Genomic DNA, 26,914 nt, shown 5'->3' on the forward strand with positions numbered 1-26,914 from the left:
CAGATAGTCCAAGTGCTTGATCACTGTGAAAATTTAAAGCTCTTATTAATAGGAACTCACTATTGCAGTATAGAATTAAATTTGCATAAGAACAGGTGACTTACCTTTTCCTACACTGCTTTTTCCTCCTCTGTGGTAGACAGAATAATGTCCCCTCCCCAAGAAGTCCATGTCTTAATCTCTAGGACCTATGAATATGTTTCCTTACATGGCAAAAGGGACTTTGCAGATATGATTAAATTAAAATTTTTGAGATTTGGGAGATTATTATAGCTTATCTAAGTGGGCCCAATGTAATCACAGATGTCCTCAAGGGTGGAAAAGGGAGGGAGAAAAGAAGGTCAGAATGATGCCATGTGAAAAGTGCATTACTTTCTGTTGCTGATTCTGAAGATGGACGAAGGGGGCCATGAGCCAAGGAATGTGGACTGCCTCTAGGAGGTGGAACAGGCAAGGGAATGGATTCTCCCCTGGAGCCTTCAGAAGTGGGGGGTAGCCTTGCTGGCACCTTGATTTTAACCCAGGGAGGCCCATTTCAGACTGCTAACCTACAGAACTATAAGATAATACATTTATGTTGTTTTAAGCCGCTAAGATTATAAGTAATTTGATACAACAGCAATAGGAAACTAATATTCCTCCCTTCCTTCTTTATCTTTTAGCAAATAGTTATTAAGCATATTAGACATTGGAAATGAAAAGAAAACTGAGTTAGAAGATTGAAAGTATTGCTGTTCTTTCTCCTATTTTAAAATTTAGAACTTCTGTATGATCCAGCAATTCCAGTTCTGGGGATTTTTTTTGAAGAAAATAGACAAATTTTAAAAGATATGTGTACCCATATGTTCATTGCAGCACTATTTACACTAGCCAAGATATGGAAGCAACCCATGTGTCTATTGATAAATGAGTGGATAAGGAAGATGTGGTTAATGGAATATTAACCATAAAAAAGAATGAGATCTTGCTATTTCTGATGACATGGATGGACCTAGAGGGTATTATGCTAAATGAAATGTCAGAGAGAAAAAGACAAATACCATATGATTTCATTTCCATGTGGATTCTAAAAAGCAAAACAAAAGAAGAAACATAACAAAATAGAGACAGACTCATAGATAGAGAGAACAAACTGGTGGTTGCCCAAGGGGAGATAGGTGGGGGGGATGAATGAAATAGGTGAAGGGGATTAAGAGGTACAAACTTCCAGTTAGAAAATAAATACATCACAGTGATGTAATGCACAGCATAAAGAATATTGTCAATAATATTGTAGTTATTTTGTATGGTGACAGATGATAACTAGACTTATAATGCTGATCATTTCGTAATGTATAAAAATATCAAATCACTATGTTGTACACCTGAAACTAATATAAGATTGTAAGTCAATTATACTGCAATTAAAATATTTTAAATAAATAAAATAGAGAACTGAAATAATAGAACATAAAATATTTAATAATACCCAAGAAAATGTTCCAGACATTGTAACTTTGAATCTAAAGCTTAAAAAGGTATGCCATCTCTCACCACTAAATATTACCACTGATGCAAAAATATTCTAGTAGGATTATTTTACTTGAAAGATAAAGAAAGAATTCTTTGTGGATGTGGATACATAAATTAATCACCTTTCAGGGGGAAAACATTAGGCTGGCCTCAGACTTTGTCACAGCAACATTAGATACTAGAAGCAAGTCCTATAAGGCCTGAAGGAAAGACAAGGTAAACCAAGAATTTTATATAAAGCCAAACAATCATTCAAGTATACAGTGAACAAACAGACATCTTGACATGCAATCATTAGGAACTATGAATCCCACAATCCGTTTAAAAGATACTAGAGGACAAATTTCAGCAAACCAAGTTTTAAATGGAGAAAATAGAGCAAATGGACTACCAGGGAATCCATTTAATCATAAGAGTAAGACTAAATCAAATGCCAACCAAACCCTGAAAATGCAGGAATAATATAAGTAACATTCAGGAAAGGAAGAAGGAGAAAAGGTGGAAAGTAGTATAAATATACTGATAATCTTTACAGCCAGTGTCAAAGATATTATTATAGACCAATAAAGCAAGTAACAGAAGTGAAGATATATTTAAAGCTACAAACATAAACACAAACAAAATAACATAATTAACTAAATTTTGGGTGGTGAAGAGGAGGAAGAGGAATGGGGAAGAAGTGAAAACATATTACTTTCAACATTGCTTATAGCAAGGACTAATAATTAACTGTACTGATATAAATTATGGCACATCCATACAATGGAATGATATGAAATCATTAAAAAGATTAAGGCTGCTCTACAAGTGTGTATATCATTTCCAAAATAGACTAAATTTAAAAAGCAGTATAGTGTGTAAGAAGTAGAAAGAATACATGTATATAAATTGGTATGGTAAAGACTCATAGGCACAGGAATATGATTTCCTCCTGGTACTTGAAGCCTTGTGGGTGGGAAGTAGTCCTTACTTTTGAATTTTGTATCTTGTGCCTGTATTACCTATTTTAAAAATATATACTGCTATTTCTTTTGCAAGAAAAAGAGTTGGAATCCTGATTTTTGCCCTCCGGAGTTTCACACTCCTTTAAGGTGAAACAGACAAACAGATAACTGTAAACAATGAGGCAAGTGCTATAAAATAGAAATGTACAAGGTGCTTTGGGGAAACATAAGAAGCTTAATTCCTCCTGGAGGGGTTAGAGAAGCTGAGTCTTGAATGGAAAGAAGAATGATTTAAGAGATATTTATAAAACAGAGTTAATCAATATTACTTAGTGACCGCTTGAGGTGTAATGTGAGGTTGCAAAAGAAGTAAAAAATGACTCACTGGTTCTGGTTCCAGCCACTCCGTGGCTTGCAGGGCCATTCATTTTTAGCTCAGCAAACATTTATTACTACCTCACTGTGTTCCAAGCACCATGCTGAGCCTTGAGGATTAGAAGTTAGATAAGAAATGCTCCCTACCCTCAAGGAATGTGAAGCAGTGTGGCAGATGGCTATGATGGCCTCAGTTATTCACCCTTCCCTTTGCAGCACCCTCCCATCATGAACAGATCACCCTGTCCTGTCCCTCAACATGGGACCCAACCCAGTGACTCAGCTGGGGCAACGACATGTTAGCAGACAGGACACAGAGGTTGGGGTCCCAGTATGCCATCGACCTGAGCAAGTCACAAGAGCCTCTCTGAGATTTAAAATGTTCATCCATTAGTTGAAGTGATTGGATCACATGATCCTCTAAATCACTTCTGGGTGGAAAGTTGTAAAAATCCATTGTTTTTATCTTGGCTAGCATGAACCACAATGGCAAAAATGACTAAAAGAGGGAGATCAAAGAAATTTATTTTTTCATGTGGGTGAAAATTTTGGTCTTCCTGAGACATGGAGGAACAATCAATTTAACTGAATTGTGCTTTTGTTGTGATTCCAACCACATGGAGTCAGTGAAGGAAAGAAAAGAACACTGAGCCTTGTTGAATGTGCAATTGATATTTATATTGTAAGTTAATGTATTTTTCTAATCTTGTTGCTGCATAAGAGATGGTAGGAACAAATCACTGTATTTTTTAAAAAGCTGATTTGTTAACATTGAAAGAATGGAGAGAAACATAAAACCATGCAATTAGGCCAGCGGTTTAGCAGCCTCATTAAGTGGTGTGTATATTTTCCATACGCTCTCATTTCATTTTATGTAATCTTGCCATAAACATCAGGTAGGTGGGAACCAGTGCACTCATTTATAAACCATATCCCATAGGTTAAATGCTGACATCCATATTTGAAGCTTTCTAATTTAAATCTAACAGCACATATTCCTTACACTTCAAGAAAAAGATTACAAATGTTTTGGCATCAGAAAAAAATAATTTAATTGTCCTTTGACTTACTTGGGAAAAACCCTTTTTTATCTAGAAATATGTCATAATTTTATTTGCAGTTTTGCATAAAACACTGAGGAATTCACTTTACCATGACACAAAATAACCTTTATTTTCACAAAATAATCCATTAAATATGGAGTACTTAGTATACTATTGTCCTAGTAATAGGGAATACCCAAGGAAGTGGGATGAGAGTGTAGGATGGGCTTTCAAGGACCTTCAAGTACACTTTTAAAAAAATCCCTGTAAAGTTTTACCATCACAATAGATCGGATAAATACATTTTGATACATTCATACAAGGATGTACAATGCAACAATAAAAAGGAATAAACTATAGGTACAAGCTGCAACATGGATGAATCTCACAGACATAATAATTATGACATAATAATTATCGAAAGAAGCCAGGCAGAAGAGTACATTCTGCATGATTCCATTTATATGAAGTTCAAAAACAAAGAAGACAATTCTATGGTGTTAGAATAGGGATTAGTACCTGTGGTGGTGCTGATGGTGGTGGTGGTGATGGTGGTGGTGTGTGTGCGTGTGTGTGGTACTGACTGGGAGGGAGTATGAAGGAACTTTTTGGGGTACTGAAAATGTTGATCCAGGTGGTGGTCATATAGGTATTTATATAAGTGAAAATTCCTCAAGCTCTCATTTAAGACTTTTAAAAAAAGAATATATATATATATATATATATATATATATATATATATTTATAATATACAATATATATATAATACATATAATATATAATAATATATAAATATATATGATATATAATATATATTTATTTTTTTATTTATTGGCTGTGTTGGGCCTCTGTTGCAGCACGCGGGGTTCTTTGCAACGTGTGGGCTCTTCGTTGTGGCGCGTGGGCTTCTCTCTAGTTGTCGCGTGCAGGCTCCAGAGCGTGTGGGCTCTGTAGTTGAGGCATGCAGGCTCTTCAGTTGTGGCGCGTGGGCTTAGTTGCCCCGCGGCATGTGGGATCTTAGTTCTCCGACCAGGGATCGAACCTGTGTCCCTTGCATTGCAAGGCAGATTCTTAACCACTGGAACACCAGGGAAGTCCCTCATTTAAGATTTTCATGCTTTATTGGGTATTTTATACTTCCATAAAAACAATTATCAGCATCATCATCACCATCATCACTACCATCGTCATCACACAGTGGGTTTGAACCTCTACATTCTAGTCAAATTCTAAGACTAGATCACACATGGAAAATTCTATTCTCAAGTCAAGTTGTTTGGAATGGACTTAAACGCTCTTCTCTACTTTTCTTCCTATCTTCCCTTTACACTCCAATCAACAATTGATTTGGGACTTCCCTGGCGGTGCAGTGGTTAAGAATCCGCCTGCCAATGCAGGGGACACGGGTTTGAACCCTGGTCCAGGAAGATCCCACATGCTATGGAGCAACTAAGCCCGTGCACCACAACTACTGAGCCTGCGCTCTAGAGCCCGTGAGCCACAACTACTGAGCCCACGTGCTGCAACTACTGAAGCCTGCACAACTAGAGCCCGTGCTCTGCAACAAAAGCCACCACAATGAGAAGCCTGCACACTGCAATAAAAAGTAGCCTCACTCGCCACAACTAGAGAAAGCCCGCACGCAGCCAGGAAGACCCAATGCCGCCAAAAATAAATAAGTTAATTAATTAATTAATTAATTTTTAAAAAGTGTAAAAAATTAATTTAACAGAAAGTTTAACTTTTTTTTTCCAACTGCCATTGTATTCTACATAAACTGAATCCTTAGGCAATCTTCTTGATTATCATTCTTTTTGGTTCTCAGTGCCCCTAACAAGTTTTAGTGGAACAAGACACACAACATTAGGGAGGAGACACCCTGGGGCAGAGACAGCCCATGTCAGGTTGTTTTGTGCGCTGCCCACTTTTCAAAGATTATGTCCTTAATTAAGGCAAACTGGACAAATGGGCCAGTGGTGATTTTTTCATTTCCAAAGACCGCATGTAAAGGGCTAGGTGGAAGCTGCGATTAATGTACCACTTTAAATCAGGACAAGAGATGTACTGCCCTTTCTCTGGAAAGAATGCAATGTGATCTTTTGCAAACACAGGTGTGACTATTAACTTAAAGGTCCTCATTTTCTCATATCCTCTATATGTTGTTTCATATAAAGCAACAATAGCACATAGGTTTTATAAAAATCGAAATAAGGACCTGGTTGCACTGATGTTTTGCTTTGGCCTTTCTTGTGATGAATGTTAATTCTCGTAACAAGATGTTGCCCCAGAACTGAAAACTAGAGCCTGTTAGGTACAAAGACATGTTCCGGGATCCACATTCTTGAGAAAGAACTGGGTCTAGGCATCCCCTTGTGACAGAAATAGCTCCATCTTATCTGCCTCCTTCCCTACCAACTTTTTAGCCTGGCCGGAATGGGCAATTTTCTCTAGTTTCTCTGTACTTCCAGTGGACACTGTGGAAGGCTGCTGGGCTAACTTTCCTGTGGGTGCCCCACCCTACAGTGGCCTGCCTGGCATGTGAGCCCCAGCAGTAAGATGCACTGGGCTCAACTGCCATGGAGAGAACAATGGGGCTTGGAATAAAAGGAGCAGAGCTAGAGGGAGGGGACTTGTGGGAGGTCCAGAAGGACTCTCCCAGGGCCTCACTATGTCCTCCACAGCAGAAAGCTGGCTCTGGGGACACCTGCCCCAGTGTCACTGGTCTCTTAGCCAGAGAAGAAGCCACAGTGAGCCAAGCAAGGACCACGATGGCCACAAGGATAGACACTCATCCCTTTCCTTCCTCTTTCCTGCCCAACACGCTGGAGGAACTAGGCCTTGAAGGTCAGGTGGCAAGGGCAAGGGGCAGAAGAGAAAGTGTTTAAGGGCTAGATCCTGTGCCACCAGCCTTCCACTTCAAGGAGTAAAGGATCCAGCTAGAGCCTGCAATGGGGACTAGATTGGATTTAAGTCGAGTCTGAGGTTGAAGATTTAAAAGTCTAAGTTTTAGAACTGAAAATGATAAAATCTGCCCATGTAGAACCACTGCTGTGTCCTTTTAATGGGTTCCCTTTTTGTACTCTTGTCCCCATGGGCATTCTCAATGCAAGCTCTATACTGTCAACCAGATCACGTCCCCACTCTGCTCTACACCTTCCAATGGCCTTCCATCACACTTAGACTAAAGCCCAAAGTCCTTTCTATGGCCTTCCACGGTCTGGCTCCCTGCTGCCTCTGTGACCCCAATTCCACCCACTCTGTGCCTCGCTCTGCCAGTCTGGCCTCTTTTCTGTTTCTTGAGCATGCTGAATACATTCGTGTCTCAGGGCTTTTGCTGTTCCCTCTGCTGGAAACACTGTTCCCCAGATATGCACATCTCTCTCTTTATTCCCATCTCTGCTCAAATGCTGTGTCCTCAGAGAGGCCGTCTCTGATCCCTGTCTAAAACAGCAGTCCCCCGTCCCACCTCAAAAATCCTTTTGCTTTTCCTTTCTGTCATAGTTCTCAGCACTACTTGATGGCATACACTTTTAATATGCTATTTATTGTTTGTCTCCGCTTATAATATCTAGCTTGATAGGGGCAATGATTTTGTCTCTTTTGTTTATCTCAGTATCCTGGGCAAAAAAAAAGAGCCTGGCACATAAAAGGTTTCAAAAATGTTTGTTGAGTGAATGACTGTCTGAAATGTTATTAAAGGGAAGAAAAGACAACTTCAAAAGAATCGAATTGAACTTTGTACTTCAAAATAACATTTAACTATTTAAACCCTCTAAATTGAGATTCCTTAATAAACTCAATATTAAAGACCTAGCAAAACAGAAAATGACTGCTGTGATTTGGTTTATCAATATGTAAAACTAAAGATAGGCTTAATCTATAACACTCTGAGTGAACCCTAGGGCAGTGGGGTTACTTTTATGGAAGTTGGTGTATGTAGTAGATTGGGGGAAAAAGAAACCAAACACCAAAAAATAAAACCTCTCTATTTTGTTCTCCTCCCATCAGAAATTGAAGTTCACTATTTTTCCATACTTTGAGTCTGGACATGACCATGTGGCTTTCTTTGGTCAATAGGACATTAGCAAACGGAGGTATGAAATGCTGTTTTAAACTAGGGCTTGCCTTCCTTTGCTCTTGGGAGCCAGGAGCTCACCATATAAAAAAGCCATATGGAGAAAACACCCTGTCATCCTAGCCATCGGGATGAAGGATCCAAACTCCACGTGTCCATCTGCATGAGTGGAGCCAGCAGAAAACAGCAGACAACTGCTCTGCTGATTGCACGAATAGTTGTTGCTTTAGGCCACTAAGTTTGGTGTAGTTTTTACACAGCAAGGGCTAACTGATATACTATATTTGGAAGTACTATGTACTAAATTAAGTTCCACTGTTAAAACAGTCAAGAGGCATAGACGACGGCTTCTAGCTCATCTGTCTATGGGTGGTATGCAGAGAATACAGGAACTTACACAGGAAGTCCTCCAGAACTGGGTTTGAAACTAGCTACATTACTTATTGGCTGTGTGAGCAGTTGGCTGGGGCAAACTGCTTAGCCCTTCTAAACCTTAGTTAAATATAAAATAGAGAACAGGCCTAAAATACTGACCCAACCTCAAAGTCTGATCTGAGGACCATGCTGATGCATGGCACTCGAGCTTGTCAGAAATGCAGAATCTCAGGTCCCACCCCAGACCTGCTGAATCAAAATCTGCACTTTAACAAGATCTCCAGGTGAGTTGTGTGCACATTACAGTTTGAGGAGAGCGGTCATAGTACCCTGTCATCACTGAAGATCACCACATCTTGAAGACTCCAACAGTGAAGAGCCCCACAGCTTTTCCCTGGGATCTTGCAGGGAAACTCAGTCTAGGCTCTTTTTCCTGGCTTCTTCAAAAGGCTCGGTGGCTTCCAGCTTTTCTTAGGGGTCAGTGAAGATTGCAGTTTAGCGATTTAGCTGAGGAGTTGTCAGCGGGCTCTCAGCCCCCTCCCACGGAAGGATGACCAGTTGGTAAACTTTTGATCACCCTCCTCTTTGCTCTGCCTGAAAAAGGCCAGGATGTGTCAGGAGAATGAGCCTTTTGCATCTACATCTGCCTCTAGTCCTCGGGGCCTGGCTATTGTTTGCGCCCACTTCCCCCCTCCACTCCCCACCGCTCAGTAGCGGCCAGGCTCGCTCTTTCCTCCTGGCCAGCCGGACCAGCTCCTGTGGCTGAGCATGCCCAGTTCAGCTGCTAGCGTGGCCCCAGTCCCCAATGCGCAGGTGCCACGTCTCCGGGTTTTGGTGGCCGCCGGCCCGGAGGAGGAGGCGGAGTGGCTTCGGGGAGGAGGGACCCCTCCCTGGAGGGAGTCCTGGAGCCTCACGTTATGAGGGTCCACACAAAGGGTGATGCTAAAGGGAACACCATTAGGGTCTAAATGCGTGGGTGACTCGGAGTCATCTGGGGGCGAGTTAGGGCCGAAAACTGGCTGGAGCTGCGCCCCAGCATCCCAGGGACCAGAGTCTGGGGGGTTTGCGTCTCTTAGGTTGCACATGGGGGAAGACTTTTTGGAACCACTTAATCTTTCTGTGGCTCAGTTTAAGCCTCCGGGGCTGGAGGGGGGAGATAGTAGTACCTGCTTTGGAAGACTGTTTTAAGGATTAAAGGAATAAAAAGCGTTTATGACAGTGCCTGAAGCACTGTAAGCGCTTTATGTGTTTATTAAACAAAATATAAACTAATAAACACCCCACCCCCACCAGAGGCTTTGGGTTGTCAGCTTTCGCCAGTCCTGACCCCTCTCCACTCTTTATCCCCCACCCTCGCCCCAGGGCCCACAGCCGGCTGAGCGTCTCGCATCGGAGGGGGGGTGTCCCCCACCCCTTACAGGTGCTGCTCGCGAGGCGCCACGCTGTGCGTCCTCCGACCCCAGGCGCGAGCCACGCGCGGGGGCGCCGGGACCCCAGGGGGCGGCCGGAGAGACCCCCGAGGAGCGCGCTGCGGGGCGGCTTCCCCGGGCGCCCCACCTACCATTTCCCGGCGCAGCCCTCCACACAGCCCGGCCGCCACCCCTGGCGCCCCCTCCCCGCCACGCTGGCTCGCGGCCGGCCCGGCCCCTGCCCACCCCCAGCCCGGCCGGGCGCGCCGCACTGGGCATGCTCCGTAGCCCGGGCAGGTTGGGGCTGCGAGGCGACAGCTCGGGCTCCAGAGCCGGGAGGCGAGAACGAGGAGGGAGACTCGGGGGCTGGGAAGGAGGGAGCGGCCGGCCGCGAGGCCCGGAGCCGGGACACGCCGAGCCCGGCGGGCGGGCGGGCGCAGCGGGCCGGCGGTGCCCCGCTGCTTGTCCAAGACGCGCCCGCGGAGACCCCCGCCGGGGGCTGAGGTGAGAACCTAGCGCCCTGGAGGCAAGGGGCAGGGGCGGGGGCGGGGCGGGGGCGGGGCGGGGGGCGGGTCCGCGCGCCAGGAGGGGGCTCGGCGGCCGGCGCTTTCTTGGGGGGAGGGGGTTGGTGGCGCCGGGAGCAGTTAGTGAGCCGCACCGCAAACAAGAGCTCACACACACACACGCGCGCGCACAGTCGCGCGCGCACCCACTGGGTCTCCAGGCGGCGGCCGTGGCCGCATCCGCGGCAGCAGCTCCAGGCAAAGTGACAGGTAGGAGAAGGCTTTCCGGGTCCCGCCCGAGGATGCTCCGGCCCGCCCGGGCCCGCTGGGCTTGTTTGCTCCCGGCGGGTGCGTCCCGGACGCGCGCCCGCGCGCGCGCGCACCCAGATGCCCAGCCCCGGAGCCGGTGCAGGTGCCGGTGCCAGGCGCCCGGCGCGCGTGGGAGGCGGGGGTCCCCGCCGCCACCCCCTTCCCCTGTAGTCATCGCCCGCTGGGTTTCCTTAGACTCAGTCCAGACGTTCGCCGCTTCTGGCTAGAAATAGCTCGGCTCGACGTGAATATGATTATTTTGGTTGGAAGTAGTTGGCACCGTGCAACGCATGTAAATGTGTATGCGTGTGACTCTTCTTACCTCTTTTGGGGAAATAATAGAAATGATTGACCATTTCCACTTAAGACAACACTGACAGGCCGGCACTCTTTGGGGGCAGTGTTCCAGCCTCCTAAGAGCATACAAATGATGGAGACTAAAGGTTGTCTTATTTTCAGAATTTTGAAGTTGCCTTTTCCTTAACTAATTAGACCCTGTCTACATAGTACAATACTTCTGACTGTAGACTTTGTAGGCAGTACTGTTACAGAAGTATGGAAATACGGAGTTCTTCAATTTCCCAGTGTGTCTCAGTGCAACTTTATCTAGAATCATAAAAGTAGCATTTTTTTTCTAGAGAAAAATGCAAATGCACATTATAGTTTCATAAATGTGCATGTGTTTGGGAGATGACCCTCTGACTTTTTTTTTTCTTTATGACTCTTTAGGTGATTCTACCTATTGTTCTAAAGCACATGTTTGAAATTTAATTCTGGCCAAAACGTCCATGGAAGGTCACCATTTTTACCGTAAATGTGATACGTGGTGGCCTGTAAATTAAGTTATGAGTGTGTGGAGATAGCTGTTTAATAATTCTGTTTCGTTGGCAATAACGTCATTCAAACTTTAGCTATATAACATCTAAAATAGAGTTATTTCCCCTTTGAAGAGAAATCAGGTTCATAAAGTAGACTGACCAGTAAAAGCAACTAGTGACTTTATCTGTGCAGTCTATCTACAAGGTTAATAAGGTGTCTGAGGAACTGTATTCTTCAGAAAAAAACACGTGTGTGTGTGTGTGTGTGTGTGTGTAAACTTTTAACTTTATCCTTTTTGTTTTTTCAAAACTCTTGGTTTCAAAAATACATGCTTGAACCAAGAACCCAATATTTTGTGTTCTTCAAACTTCAGTGGCCTAAGTTATTAGAATCATGCAGAAGAATAAAAATTTAGCTGGGCAGGGGCATGTGATTTAATCTGCCCTTATCCGTGTTATGTAATCTAGAGTACTGTGTTTTGATAGGACAGTCTTGCATATTTTTCAGCTGGTGTTTTTATCTATTATGTCATCTTCCTTTTGAAGTTTAATAAATGATGGCCATCTTGAAAGAACACCTGTTTTCATAAAAATTCACTATTTAAGGAGAATAACATTTTTTATTGGCATTTTTATGAACAGGAGACTTTGCTGCCATAACTAGTAACCCTTTGAGTGTAACTTATTATAACACATCTACGGTAGCCCATATTAGATTACTGATTACACTTTCCTCCAACTATAATATTATTCAACCATCCCAACTTAGTTTTGATTTAGCTTTGATATCACTACCTAGCTCTGAATTAATCGCTGGTGAAAATGCTATTCTACACGTAACTGTCAAAACAGAATTTCTAAGACTCCATTTGATCACTGGGTACACATTGATATGTGTTGGGATAATGCTACCTTTATTTTACAAATGTACACCCACACAGAGAGATTTGTTCTAAAATACTCTTTTGCAAGTTTAAAATTGGTGTGCCTGAAAAATGTGATTGATGTTAAACTACTTCTACGCCCTGGAATCTTGAGGAGGTGTGTTTTTGCCTAATGAGATAGTGAAATAGGGAAGTTTAAAAAGTGTTAAGGGTTACCAGAATGGTTTTGCAGAAATGGATTTTTAAATCTGTATCACCTCTTTGAAATATTTCATCCCCAGCAGAGACTTAGCCAGTGCTTTTGGCCCTGCTATTTTGTCTTTCTTAAGAACAAATCCAACATCTTTAGATTAATGCGTACTGCTGATTTTGGCAACGTGGGACAGTTATATTTGGCAATCCAAATGAACATGGTATTTTCCTAGGATACTAGTAAATTCACTTTGGGGTTTGATTTGTTAAGAATTGAAATGATGTCTAAGGCTTGCCTAATATTCAGCCATAACCCATCTTCCAAGTTAAAATTGAGGTAAAATTGAGCTTTAGTGCTCTTGTGTTGTTTTCCTTGAACCCATCAGATGGCATGCCAATTCGTGAAAAGATGTGATAGATAAGTCTGCTTCTGGATTTTGTGTCTGCATTTCTTTCCCCAAACTTTCAGATGTAGCTGGCAAACTTAAATTATCTAATTCCTTCATTCTATCAATTATTTCTGTGGATTATTTTTTTAAAAATACATTAGTAATTAGCTGCCGAGTTTATTTTTTACTTTAAAAACCTTGTGTTGAGAATAAATTTGATCTTTGTGGATCACAGCCCTTATGTAATATAGTCACAGGAAAGAAAGGTTATGTATTTCTTATGTTCTCCACAAATGTCTTTAATAGTGAGCTCAAGTATTTTGGGGGAGGTAAAAATATTCTTTGAAACTTAAAGTTATTTTGCAGACCGTGACTGAATTTTCGTCGTTTTTGACCACTCGTAAAGTAAGGATGAAACAGCGTGTTTATTAGCACGAAGGACCCAGGTCTTTAATAAGCCATCTATCACAGTGAGTCCTGCAAAACCAAGAACTCATGTGTTTGATATGCAGAATGAGGTCAAGGACTAATGGAGACGCTTTAATGATCACAGTTAGTATATTTCATGTCCAGACTGAAGTTTCTAAAATAGTTGCTGTTCACCATGTAATGTGAACTTGTGGGTCTTATTAGTGCCTGCCAAAAAGACTTACCCACCTATCAGGAAATCAATGCAGCTCTTCATCGCTGAGTTTCTGTGGTTTTACTATCTGTGAGGACACTCAGTAATTCTCAGTACTGTCCATTCTGCACTTTTCTATTTCTCTGTAATATTTAGGAACTATAATAACCCTGTGTAGGTCATTCTTTCATTCCTCAATATTTGCTTTTCTGTTTCATAGTTTTTCTTTTGATCAAGCCTCCTCCTTGGAAGTAGAAATACTTCCTCAAGGTGTAATATTACTTATCTAGTTATGCCTTAGAAAGAGATAAGTTTTTGCGCATTCATAGGCTGGGACTCTTTAGCTCACCAGATTTATAAATGGGTTTACTTCACCCCCGGGGAAGGAGAGCTGGGTGAAAATGCATCACCAAATAGATGAGTGAGAAGTTTGCATTGTCCTTACTGGCATGAAGCCTGCTTTTAAAAATTACCCCAGAGTCACTGGGAGATCCTTATGTTCAAGAGGATGAAAGGCCAGCAGAGGTTTTGTTTTCTCTGTGTGAACTCCGTCTACTTTCCTTTTCTTTGTGGAATCAAAAATAGATGAAAGGGACACAAATCAGAAGACGGTTTTTCTCTGCACACCCCTTTGCCTACTACCTAGAAAACCTTCAGTGAGAAGGTCGCATACCATGTGACTGCAAGATAGTGTTATCTTATCCCCTTGACCAGGAGTCTCCTTTAGGGCCCTTGTCCCCTAATCCTTTGGTGTTCAGAGGGCTGGGAAATTCCACCTCTGGCCACCGAGCCACCCTGGGGGCAGTCAAATCATTGCTTTAAGATACAGTGCCCTTCTTATGGCACTCTTCTCCTCCTGAACAATTAGAGGAGGTGGTTGGCTCCCTGATATGAATGAAGTAGCCATTTCCTCAGAACAGGAGGAAGGCAGTAACTTGAAGGAACTAATTATAAGCAGCTTGTCCAGAGAGAAGAGAGCACAGACCACTAGATTTACGCTTGACATCTTTGCTGTCTTCCCCAGGAAAGGAGCTCTTCACCTCAGGACCACCCTCTAATGGCCTAATGATGGCATTTGGTAGGTCCATCTAGCTGGCAAATACATCTTTATTTTCACTTACTTCCAAATGACAATTAGGGCAGGTATTAGAGTCACTGATGAGTCTCGGCATTTAATGGGTTGAAAAAAGAAGCACGTACATTACTATGTGTGCCTTAAACTTTTTTTTTTTGGTAAGTATATTTCAATATAATTGGTTTCTTCTGGACTTAACTTTATACATTTCAAAATATTTTGCTGAGAAGGGTCTGTAGGATTCATCACATTGAAAGGGGGTCTGCGACCCACTCAAGTTAAAGGACCACTGCTCTCGAGATGCTTCCTCTTGGAGGCAGCTGGTGGCGGCAGGGAGCGGTAAATTGGGGTTTGCTTTCAACAGTGTAAAGTTGCTGTGGCCTTCGGGTATTGGAATCAGGCGGACCCAAGCTTGAATCCTGACTATGTCATGTGTTAGTGTGTGGCTCTTGAGTGTCCGTTGCCCCATCTGTAAATGAGGAGGATAACCCTATAAGGCAAAAGTGCCCTGCAGTGTAGTGTGAATGATGCCAGCTGTTGTGTTACTGCTGCTATTGCTACAAATGCTCTTGGTTACTAGTATGACTATTCACCCCCTTGTTCTCCTCCTCCATAGGGGGCAAAGGCCAGTGGCCTATCCATACAAAGCAGGCTGTGCCAATTCCTATAAAACTTTTAATAAGGGACACTTGCCCTGCCCCTCTACTAGCACAGAAGTTCTAGTTACCTTTTAGGGCCACTGTGAATGCCAGATCTTCCTCTGGACTTGCCTGACTCTGTGACTGCAGTTGGACAGAGGGGCCTCATGTTAACTCAGCCCTAACTGCCTAGAAGTTCTGTGACTGGGGGGTTTCGAAGAACTCAGTGAGCCAGAAGCTATCCCCAGGGCGTCTGTGTCTCCCAGCCAGGCTTTGAAAGAAGACCATATGAAGCCAGTTAGACCTGGAAGGAGAGGGGCATCTGCCAGAATAATTTGGGGATCTGTGATGTTTACGGGGAGGTGTCGTGACTCCTGTTTCCCCACGGGCTTCCGCGGGCACGCTGATGGCAACAACAGTAACAAAACCACAGATGTTGGTTAAGCACTTAAAATGTGCCACCTTATTTAACTCTCCCTATAGCTTTTCTTGGCGGTTCCTAATAGTATCTCCATTTTACATATGGGGAAACTAAGGCTGGGAAAGGTGAAGTTATTCTCTTCAGGGAGTGAAAGTTAGAGATGGGAAGTCAAACCCATGTAGGCTGACACCAGAACTCCAACTTCTAACCACTGTGCTGTGTTACCTGCCACTCAGGTACATGCTGCCAAGAGGTTTGCTACAGTGAAAACTTTTGAGACCATTATTTTAAGTGACGGGGCTGAGGTATGACAGAGAAGCTTCTGGCAACCCGGCCTTGACCACGGAATTGAAATGGGAAGTTGAAGATAAAGCCACGTGCCCTTATCTAATCCTAGATGCTTTTGTTTCTGCAGATACATGGGCCAGAAGTCTGAGAGGGAGGTTACTAAATGCTGCTCCAGGGTAGCCTAACAACTAATTTAGTTTTCTGAAGGGCCAGCTCTTCCTGGGTGAGGGTCCTCATGGCTTCAATCAGGTGTGACCCACTCTGATTCCTCTGAGGGCCAGGTAAGCATCATGGGGCTGCCCAGGTGTCAGCCCCCTTAGGGGATGGGGAGGCCGTGTGCATCGGGAGCTCTGCCCTGACCCTTCCTGGGGGGCAGGTCTATTAGATTTCTGCCAGGTGGGCGTGGGGCTCAGGGTTGCCAACACCTCTCCATTTTCAAGAGAAGCATGAAATACAGATTTCTTTAAAGCGTGAGATATCATTGCAAAAACTTTAGAAATAATTACAGTAGAAACAAACATGTCAGCCCATGGGCTGGCCTAACAAAACACGTTTGTGGAACATATTCGGCTCATGAGCTCCCACTTTGAGCTTTTGTCAACTGTAAGTGCTTGGAAACCTTGTGAACTAGTGTTGTCTTGATTAAGTAAGCATGGTGGCTTCTTTATTCATGCTTTTCTTTTTTACCCCCTGTTAAATTTCTTACAAAGGTGGTTATGGCCATTTGTTTCCAGTGGACATTAGTTTCAGAGTCTGAATTTCTGCCTGTTTTTCCCCTCCCTCATTTTTCTAAGATGTTAGCAAGTCTGCAGAGTTGAAGGAGGAAGGCCAGGGCTTTCTCTCCTATTTTGCAGGCTTCTTTGAAATAAGACCACCTAAGTGTGGAGAAATGCGTGACTCCATTTATGGGGACGTGGAGGGTCTCTTGTGTACATCACTGATCTGAACTCTAACCAGTGACAAAATGTCCCCCCTGCTATTTCGTAGTTGCTGGATTTGTCCTGGACATACAGAATGTAGATCTGTTTCTGCAGGTCAGTGTTTCAACGTGCAATCTACTTAACAGCCCTCATTTTCCTTTTGGCTCTTAAAGGAGGAATCCCAGTGGATCAAACGAAACTGAAGTCTTTTGAGATAGGATGTCTGCTGATGCACTATCATTGGATAAATCGCCAGAGCCCCCTCTAGAATTTCTATTAATTTTTTGTTTTCATTGGTTTTTAAAATGATGGATGTGATACATTAATACGTTCCAATTGCAGTGATAATGCAGAAGCACAGAAACAAAATGTAAAACAACCTTTCCCACCTACACCCATACCCGGATATAACCATTGGCAACAGTTTAGAGCACCTCTCTCCTCTCCTTTTTCTATGCGTTTACATATATAAGTACATATACATGCCTTTTTCTTACTACATAAACTGGATCGTACTGTGTATGTTTTTCTGCAACTTGCTTACTTGCCACTTAAGTGTATGTTGTGGTGATCTTTCCATGTCCATATACTAGTTATATTTTTCTTTCTAACATTACGTAAACTCTAGTAGTACCATAAATAAACTATGGGTGTACCATGTTTTATTTTAACCATTCTCCTGTTATCACTGTTGCAAACTGAAAGACGGAAGATCTTTGTACCTATGTCTTCATGCACATGTGTGAGAATTTCTTGTAGATAAATTCCTAGAAATAGAACTATTTGGTCAAAAAGGTATGCACATTTTACATTTTGAGGGAGCACTGCCACATTACCTTTAACAAAGGTCCGCATGGAATTTCTATCTCGTGGAACCTCAAATTATGAATATGGTCTGTAATTGAAGCATGCCCCACATTGTTTCATTGCTTTACTAGTTCAGTCGGATCTCAGTTATATACAGTACACCAGGAAATGACTTTAGAAATAGTCTATGTCCTTAAAATTCCTTTAAAATACAATACTTAATCAAAAAGAATTTACCAATTAATAGGCCAATTAAAAAAGTTGTTAGTAAAGAGATATTGAGTAGAATCCGAGTTGAAAATCTATATTCTGATCAATTTGGTTAGCTGTGAAACTCTAAATTCCTCAGACCAGGGACATGTCATAAACACCCTTGAATATATGGTCAAAAAAGTGAGGTTCTGCACAGACAACAGAGGTTGATATTGCCCTGGGAAAATCAAATTAATTTCATTGCTAAAAATTCTATCCAGGTGTATTTATAGCTTTAGACTTTCAAGTACTTAATTATTTAAGAATCTCTTTTACCTTCTGCTTTCTACTTTGAGAATTAGAAGATTCAGAGATAAATTTATTTTATTGAGTTTTATTATTTAATAGATACCTGAAGTTAATTTCCATGCTATTTAGAAGTGATATATAGACAAAGGGCTGTATAAATTAGAAACTACACTGTATTTTCATTTAGAGACATTAGGAAAAATACAGAAAATCTAGGTCACTGATTCTCAACTTCTTTCAGAAGTTAACTTCAGTAATTATAGTTGTTTTCAATAATATGAAGTGAATTGTTAGTTTATTTTTAGAATTTTATGACATCCCTTGAAAGACTTGGAATCACCCTAAAGTATCATATTATCAGAGTTAGTAAATCTGGATGTGGATAAATAGCAGGAAATGAAATATTGTTTCTGTTTTCAAAGATGGATTCAGTTCTTTCATCTGTTTCTCCAGATACCCATTTTTAAGAAAAATTCTGGCGAGGTTGGCAATGATATTTGGATTCTGATTGTATGCTTTCTGCGTGTTTATTTTTATAACACACAGTGAATTGTAGAAATATGGTAGGATTCAGTCATGTTTCCTTGGCATTAAAACCTTGCATATTCAGGAAAGTCTGTACTAGGTTTTGTTCATGGAAATGTTATAGCGTTTTACAATTTACAGACAATTTCCTTTGATAATATCTGTGAAAACCTCAGTGGAGGGCCCCACCTGGTCACTCTTTAATCTTGTGTCATTCAGGGCCTGCCGGGGAACAGATGGTGGGTGTAGACTGAGTCCTTTGAAGAAGGCTTCATAAGGAGACCCTTTAGGAGGTATGGGCAGGTGTAGGGAACAAAACCACGACCAGGGTGAGGACTGAAGACGGACTTAGCAACGATGGGGAGCTTTCCTACTCTAAGTAAAGGGGCAAGAAAAGCTGTCCTACAAGAGATGTGTCCTGTTGTAGAGGGACACAGTCAACCTGTAATGTCCCTGCGAGAAGACGGCGGGGGCATAAATATGCCTACATCACTCTCCTCTTGTCCCCCAGACTCTGGCTGGTGCCTTCCATTAGCTGATTCAGCTAGAAACTAGAGGGCAGAAGCGAAGAGGCAGGGGTGAACAAGGATGGTGAATGGGTCTGGGCTGGCAAACTGCATGCTCTACATGCCTGCTGTTCTAGAGCAGAGGTGTGCGTGGGTCAGGCCAGGCTGGGAAGCCTGTGGTCTGGTTTTGTGGCCAAAGAAAAGAAAACTGTAGCCACAAGGACTAAATTTAAATGGAAGTCGGGAAATGTCCCATAACGTCACATGGCTGATATCACTAAGATTTGTGGTGGGCCTTAGAGTAACACTTAAAATTTTTTTTTTTTTTTAGTTCACTTGGAATGGATTGTGCTTCTTGGGAAATGAACAGAATGGGAAACTTTATGTATTTACCTGAAGAACCAAAAGTGTAGGCTCTAGAAAGAAGAGACAGAAGGGATTCATAAAGTCCATAAACAACATGGAGTTAGATACCTAGGATATAATTCCTCTGCTTTTAATATTTTATGAAAACATTTTATCTAAAATGTCAGGTACCTGGGGAAAGAGATGAGGAGGAAATTAAGGTTATTAACAGTAATTTTCCTTCAAAGAAGTCAATGTAACTGAATCATTAGCATCAGCGAGGAGAAATGAACAAGCTGTATTTTCCCATTTGTTCAGCATGACAGTAAGACTCTGAGATTTCAGGCTCATCTGTTCCCTTGTTTTCTTGGTGCCGTTGTTTGAAAAGGTGAAGACTCTGGGCTCTGGACTCTGTTTAGTTTGTGTACTTGTCCTGAATGAACAAGCAATGAATTGGTTAGAATCATAAAGTCAGACTGCTGGAAGGAATGACAGAATTCATCTCTTCTTCTCTCCACATTTTATGATACAAAAAACCAAGACACTTTTAACAACTGCTGCTGTGCAAATTCCCCAAGTTGGTGACTGGGGAAGTCGCATCCCTTCACTCTGAAGGAATTGCACTAGATGAATTCATTTTTGCTGTTACCCTTGTAGATTCCTGAAGTTCCTGATTCCTAGGCCTTGCTTGGCCATTCGATACTGTTTTCATATATCAGAGGCAGGCCTTCTTGAGCACCTCTTCCACCACCCAGCCCTTAAAATGGTATTCTCTGGAGGTCTCTGCATTGCTCTCGACTCTTCTTATGGTACAGATTCTTTCAGTACAAGACAACTCACCCACTTCTACCTTTTTTACAACCACTTATTCACTGATGACTCCCATATCCCTGACTTGTCTGAGCTTCAATTATATCCCGTTGTCTGCTGGAGATCTTGACATTGAAGTCTTAACGGCTACTTTCAAATCAGTGTGCCCAAAACAGAAGTCCTCAACTTCACTCCAGATCTATGTCTCATCTTAGGTTCTAAATCTTCGTGAATCCAACAGTCACCAATTGTTTGAGTTTACCATTAATATCTTGCATTTCTGTCCATTCCTCCACTCTTATTGATGCTGCCTAAGTTTCTGTCCTCAGCTTTCATGCCTTGGTTGTTCCAATAACCTTTCAATCAATTTCCTATTGCCTTCTCTCTCATTCATTCAATCTTTCATGTTTTCTATTAGCTATTAAGTGAGTAGCAGGTACTGTAACAGTGAGCAAGCTGCAGCTCCTGCCCTCAGGGGTTTGCAGTTCCCTGGAGGAGAGAGACAAATAAACAACTACTTTATAAGTTTACATTTTTACCCCTTTACTCCACTCTCTATACTCAGCTAAATTCATTTGCACACAGCAAATCTTATTATAGCATTACCTCTAAAATGCTTTTACAGTGCCCTGTTGCTTTCAGGACTTAACTTTATTCCCCTAATTTGCCAAATACAAACCATCCATGGCTAAACCTCTGCAGTGAAGTTTTAACACCTTTGTTTGGGTCAACAATACTGAACTATATTAAAATCCCAGGAACATAAAGTCTGTGGCCACAGTGCTTGTGCTGACTTTGCACTAAACCCCCTTCTTCAACTGGCGAATCCTACAGGCCCTTACACACCTCGCACAGTTGCCATCTTTCCCACAAAGCCTTCATTGATTTCAGCTCTAGGTTGGTGCCCGCCCTCAGTTCTTCTGTTGAATGGTTTGCAAATTTTAGCCACAGCATGACTTTCTTGGGGAAGGGAAGAATCTGCATATTAGAGACTAATTCAGCGTCTCTTCAATGAATGAATAATGAACTGACATTATTGCCAAGTTAGGAGACCGATCTGATGAATAAGCAGAAGAGGTGCCATGTTTAATAAATTGAAGTCATCTGCAGACTTATTACAGAGGGTAAAAAGTATTCCATTATTGTTTACACTGGTGGCTGAGAAGTACCACAACGATTCCTTTGGAAAGATGATCAGTAACTTGAAAAGTCTATATTCATGATTTCTGCTAACAGGGATTCGGATATTTCAATTTCTTAGTATACTAGAACCAGAGGAGACACTTCCCTGAAGATAGTTTATCACTTATTCCTTGTGAGTACACTCTCATATAGTTTTTTTCTATTTTATGGGTTCGATTTTAATCAAGTTATGCTTAATTTTCTTACAGTGTGTTAAACCCCAAATCAGAGAAGTTCTCTTATTTCAAACTTGGCTGAAAACTTAGAGGAAAAAACATTTATTTAATCAGATTATTTTTATTAAGTGGGACTCTTGGTAATCTAAAATGCTTTGTATTTATTTTCTTGTAGCATTTTATTTTCCAAATGACCTGTGAACGAACCAGTGCGAAAGAGAGAAAGCAGGAGAGCTATTACTTAATTGAAGGAAAATATTCTGCTGAATGTTGTTTTTAGGAGAGCATCTTTTCCAAATCAGGAGGGAACTCATTATTCAGGACATCGGTTTGAATCTTATGAAAAGTGTGGCTTTGACAGTCTTCACCTTCTCCCCTCCCCAAGCCTGTGGTGTCAGTAGCGTTTATGAGGTTCCTTTTTCACAATTGGCATCGTTTTGGGATTTAGCAAGTTTCTTTTAGCTTTGTGTTGAAAAAGTGCTGGCTAAGTATGTTAATTATTAGATATATGACTTTTCAGATTTGAATGGAGACAACATGTAGAAGGGTGACAGTTTAGTTATTGCAGCTGCTGGGAAAATTTTTTCACGATAGCCTTGTGGAAATACAGATGAATATTTCCTTTTATTTAGAGCCTTTTTGGACCTGTGAGGCCCTCCGAGAATCTCAAGTCTGGCCTCATTCTGTCCATTTTTCATTCCCTTTGAAAGAATTTCAAAGTAACTGGGTAAAGTTCCTCTCCCATCTGTCATAAGTAACACACAGAGATTTTTTTGTACAGCTATCAGAGGAAAAGGAGGAAATTTAAAATCACAGATGATTTGGGTATTAATACCTGTCCTGAAAGTGACTCTGCTTGAACCAAGCTCTCTTGAACCGTTCTGTCACATGTTAATTTTTATTTTCTCAGCTTGAATTTATAAACATGACAGACCAACAGGTTTTACATCAAGGTTAACAACCAGAAGGAATCCACTCCTCAATTCAGAGCAGCAAATGCGTTTGAAAAACCTCCTGGAAAAGTTTCACTTTTTATCAAACCAAAGCCGTCCCAGCTTTTTTTTTTTTTTTTTTTTTTTTTTTTTTAGTTTTTTAATTGAAGTATATGTACAATATATTTTGAAAAGTTATAATGTATACCTGATTTGTATCCAATATTTGCATGTAAGTTTTAAATATTCAACTAATACTAAAAGGCTTTAGTAAAAACTACACTCCCTTGCCTGGTCTGCAGTCCTGTTCCCCCACCCCAACTCCAGTGGGAACCACTTTCAACTTTTTTGCTATTTCTACTAGTAATTATTGACATATTTTTAAAGGACTGTACTGCTGTTTCTTGATCTATGTTAAATATTTTCTAAACACCTCCTGTTACAGAAGTTAAAGTATGTCATCTCTCACACACCCACACACGCACAACTTTCCTTTCCTTCTTCATCCCCTCCGTGTAAGGCTCTCCCAGCTTTGTTGGAGAGATGAAGGCATAAATTCCCTGGAAGGTATACCTCACTGCTAAATAGGTTTCTGGTCTAGAATATCTCAAGAGAAATTCCTGAAAGCAGCCTTTTGATTGCGAAAGGATGAGGAAGGATGTGATGCAAGGAACACAAGTACTAGTAAATCGGTGCTTCCTACCCTCACGAAAGGTGTAAGACCATCAGAAAGGAAGTCCCCCCCTTCCCCCCAGCAAACGCGTGTGTGCGTTCACACACACACACACACACACACACACACACACACACGAGACTCAGAGACTGCAGGCTCTCTGGCCACGCTGTGGACTGGAATACATGAAAAGTCACACAGTAAAGAAATAGTCAGTTCTTTGGTGTTTTTGAGTCTTGACTGGGTGCTCTGTGATATTTTAGAATCTTGTGACTCCCCAGGACACCTAAAGACCAGGCCTCAGACCCAGGTCCATTAGGGCTTAGGTAGTGTGCCCTGGGCTTTCTGATTCATGCAACCCTATTTCATTCTCTCAGCGATTTTGCAGGCTGGGTACCATTCCCACCCCTCCATACTCAGAGAACGGAATGATGAAAGCATTTACTTAAGGTCACAAGGTTGATCAGTAGTATAGACCCAAGTCTACATGGTACATCTGTAGTCAGTGAGGTGCATGGGACACAGTTCTCTCTCCCTTCTTTCTGATGGAGCTGTTTTTTTGTTTCAGGGTAGCAATGTGTCCACTTGAAAATACTCCTCTCCTTGGCCTCCCTGCAGCCAGGAGGGCTCACCCAGTTCTGACCAGGGAGACATAGGCTTCTTCCTCCTGATTCTTTCCTTTCCTTCCTGGACACTTGTAGCTGCTGTCTTGTGGTTGTGACAGTAAGAACCATACACTGAGGTTGGCAGGACAGGAAATGGAGGTGTCCAGTTTCTGGATGCCTTACTTGAGTGGCTTTATCAACCCTGATCAACTTCCCTATGAATTTCCTGTTAACTGAGGAAAGTAAGTGACTCTTTGGTTAAGTCACTTTGACGGCTGTTGTGGACTGAACTGTGTCCCTCCAAAATTCATAGGTTGAAGCCCTACCCCTCAGTACCTCAGAATGTGACTGTATTTGGAGATAAGGCCTTAAAAGAGATAAATAAGGTTAAAATGAAGCTGTTAGACCTAATCCAATCTGACTGGTATCCTTATAAGCAGAGATGTTAGGACGCAGGAGAGAAGGCAGGGGTGTGTGCATGCCTACAGAGGGAAGGCCATGTGAGGACGCGGTGAGGATGTGGCTGTCTTCACGCCAAGGAACGTTCCCAGAAAACAACCCTCGATCTTAGACCTCCAGCCTTCAGAACTGTTAAAAAAATAATTTCTGTTGTTTAATCCACCTAGTCTGGTATTTTGTTGTTATGGCAGCCCTAGCAAAGGAATACAGTGGGGTTTCTTTTACATGCAGCTGAAAGCAGTCCTACTGATATAGAAACCAAACAAATAAAGTATTACAGACCAAAATAATATAACTGATTTGAATTATTCCACTCTTTCTTTTTTATGAATGCTGTCTCCATAGCACTCATGGCACTATGCTCTGTCTGTTTACTTGTTTAACTTCCAGCGTCCCAGCCCTACACACACACGCACACACACGCACGCGCACGCGCACACACACACATGCGCGCGCATGCGCGTACACACACACACAGAGCTTCCTTAGGCTGAGGTTGCCTATTTCTGTTTCCTCATTCACCTAGCACAATGTTTAGCCCTCACATAGTCTGTTAAATAAATTATTTAAAACAATGAACTTGATAATATTTAGGAAAACAGAATGATCAAATTAGAATAATGATAAAAAACACATCTGCTCTTTTATCATTTCAAAATAATAATTTTGGTATTGGAACATATATTCCTAATTTCAAAAGGTGATTTTTGTCTCGACTTGGCTTAGTTTACAGGGTGTTTGCTTTCCCTGAACTTTCATAAGTCAGTTTCTTTACGGGAAAGTATTACATAAATCATGTATTTCCTTTAGTCTGTTTACCTATATATCTATCCATCATCTATTTTTCCTCTGTGAATTTCCCATCCTTCTTTAAGGTATCTTAGGGTTGAAACCTTTCACGTTAAACTTTCCATAATTAGGAACTTGAATCATTGCCTAACTTACAATTTGATAGGTAATGTGTAATTATGGAATTTCTCTGCTATCAATCTCAGTCCTGGGGTAAGTTTTTTTAAGCAAAATAAAAGTGGTTTGCTTCTTCTAACTTAACTTTTGAGTAGTCCAGGAAATATTTTAATTTCTCTTTAGGTAGTTGGTGCTTTTCTTTTCTAATATTCTTTTGTGGAGAATAAATTATGTGAACTTTCAGTAAGTGTAATGTAGTATTTTGCTGGATTTGGTACTTTTTAAACAGTATCTAGTGCTATTTTCTTAAATCATGCAGAAATTTCGTAGTTTACATATGATATATTCAATATTTTGTTTAAAATACTCTACCCAGAACCTGACATAGCTACAACATAGAATGGGGTCAAGATAATATGATGTCTTGACTCATTTATGTGCATTAAGTTTCAGTGACCACATGAATTCATTTGAATTTATTTGAATAAACTAATTTTGAGCCCTTTGGTGCTTTCAAGTGTTCATAATTATTCTCAATTTTAAAATTAGATTTGTGCAGGACCTAACACACAGTAGGCTCTTAAGTGTCTCCTAAAATTAGTATGAAAGATGCGGACATTGACTGCATACTGTTTTTCCACTTCTCTTCCTTATTTGATGGTTTTGTACGTCTTATTTTGGATTTGTATGCATTCTGCTATTTCTAAAATTGGTAGCCAAGCAATGCATTTTTTAACATTAATTATCAAGTTTTGTCTTACTTTTAAATTTCATGTGGTTTGTGAGGCGGCACTGTGGGCAACTGTTTACCTTGCTGACACCCACTTTCCTGGGTTGAAAATATGTTGACCTTGACTATAACCTTGACTATAAGAGAGTTTAGGAGAGTTGCCTAGACTCTGAAAACATGAAGCCCAGTGTGATTGTAAATGCCTACTCCTATAACATGCTCAATTATGTAATAAAAATAATCCAGAAAGTTGTCAAGTTTCTTGAACATTATATACAGGGATTCACCTTATACAGTACAGACTTACCCATGAGAAAGAGTTCCTTTTCTGAATAATCTTTCACCAAACTGAAGGTTGGCCTTACAGTCCTGAGGCTGTGACTCTCTGGTCATCTGGAGGAATGTCTCTTTCTTCTTTGAACAAGATGATATGTTTAAACATTTTGGTTTTTTTTTTTGGAGTAATGTGTTAAATTGTGTCCATTGGATGACTCATTTTGTAGTGTAAAAAATGATATGAATAAAATTATCATTGAAATTTCTACCCTGTCTGCTTTACTCACTTAGACAATATGACCTTACAGAGTCAGGCAAAGCTAACATGGCAGAAGAAAAAGTGATTATCTGAAACACATTTTATCTAGATTGAAAAGAATGTGTTTTATAGTTGAGGATCCCATACAGAAAATACCTTCCTAGACTTACTCTCAAGTGTAGATAGCATCAGTGTATTGGGAAGGGAACCAACATTTTTCAAGTGCTTAGTAAAGGTCACGCTTTCCACCAGGTACTTACAATTGGGCATAACGCATCTGGGAGACAGCTTAACAAAATGGTTGTGAGTGTGTATTGTGGGGTCCTAGCTTTGTCACTGACTAGCTGGGTAAGTTACTGTCCTCTTCTTCCTCATCGTCATCTTTTCCATAAATCCTGTGAGAGAGGTGACGGTATTCCCATTCTGTAGA

At 41.5% G+C, this 26,914-nt stretch overlaps 1 protein-coding gene across 5 annotated transcripts in view; it reads left to right on the forward strand.

Annotated features, from left to right (window-relative positions):
* The first annotated feature begins 10,036 nt into the window (after nt 1-10,036).
* Nucleotides 10,037-26,914, forward strand: part of PLCB4 (phospholipase C beta 4) — a 411,772-nt gene continuing 394,894 nt past the window's right edge. For 4 of the 5 annotated variants that reach the window (XM_082358981.1, XM_082358984.1, XM_082358982.1 and 1 more), the window contains exon 1: nt 10,037-10,237. The gene's annotated coding sequence lies outside the window, so the exon portion shown is untranslated. Of the gene's footprint in view, nt 10,238-10,361; nt 10,507-26,914 lie in introns of those variants that run through there. The other variant, XM_082358986.1, reaches the window with a different exon arrangement.

Source organism: Balaenoptera borealis (genome assembly GCF_965194805.1).
Source record: "Balaenoptera borealis genome assembly, chromosome: 16".
NCBI classification, from domain to species: Eukaryota; Metazoa; Chordata; class Mammalia; order Artiodactyla; family Balaenopteridae; genus Balaenoptera; species Balaenoptera borealis.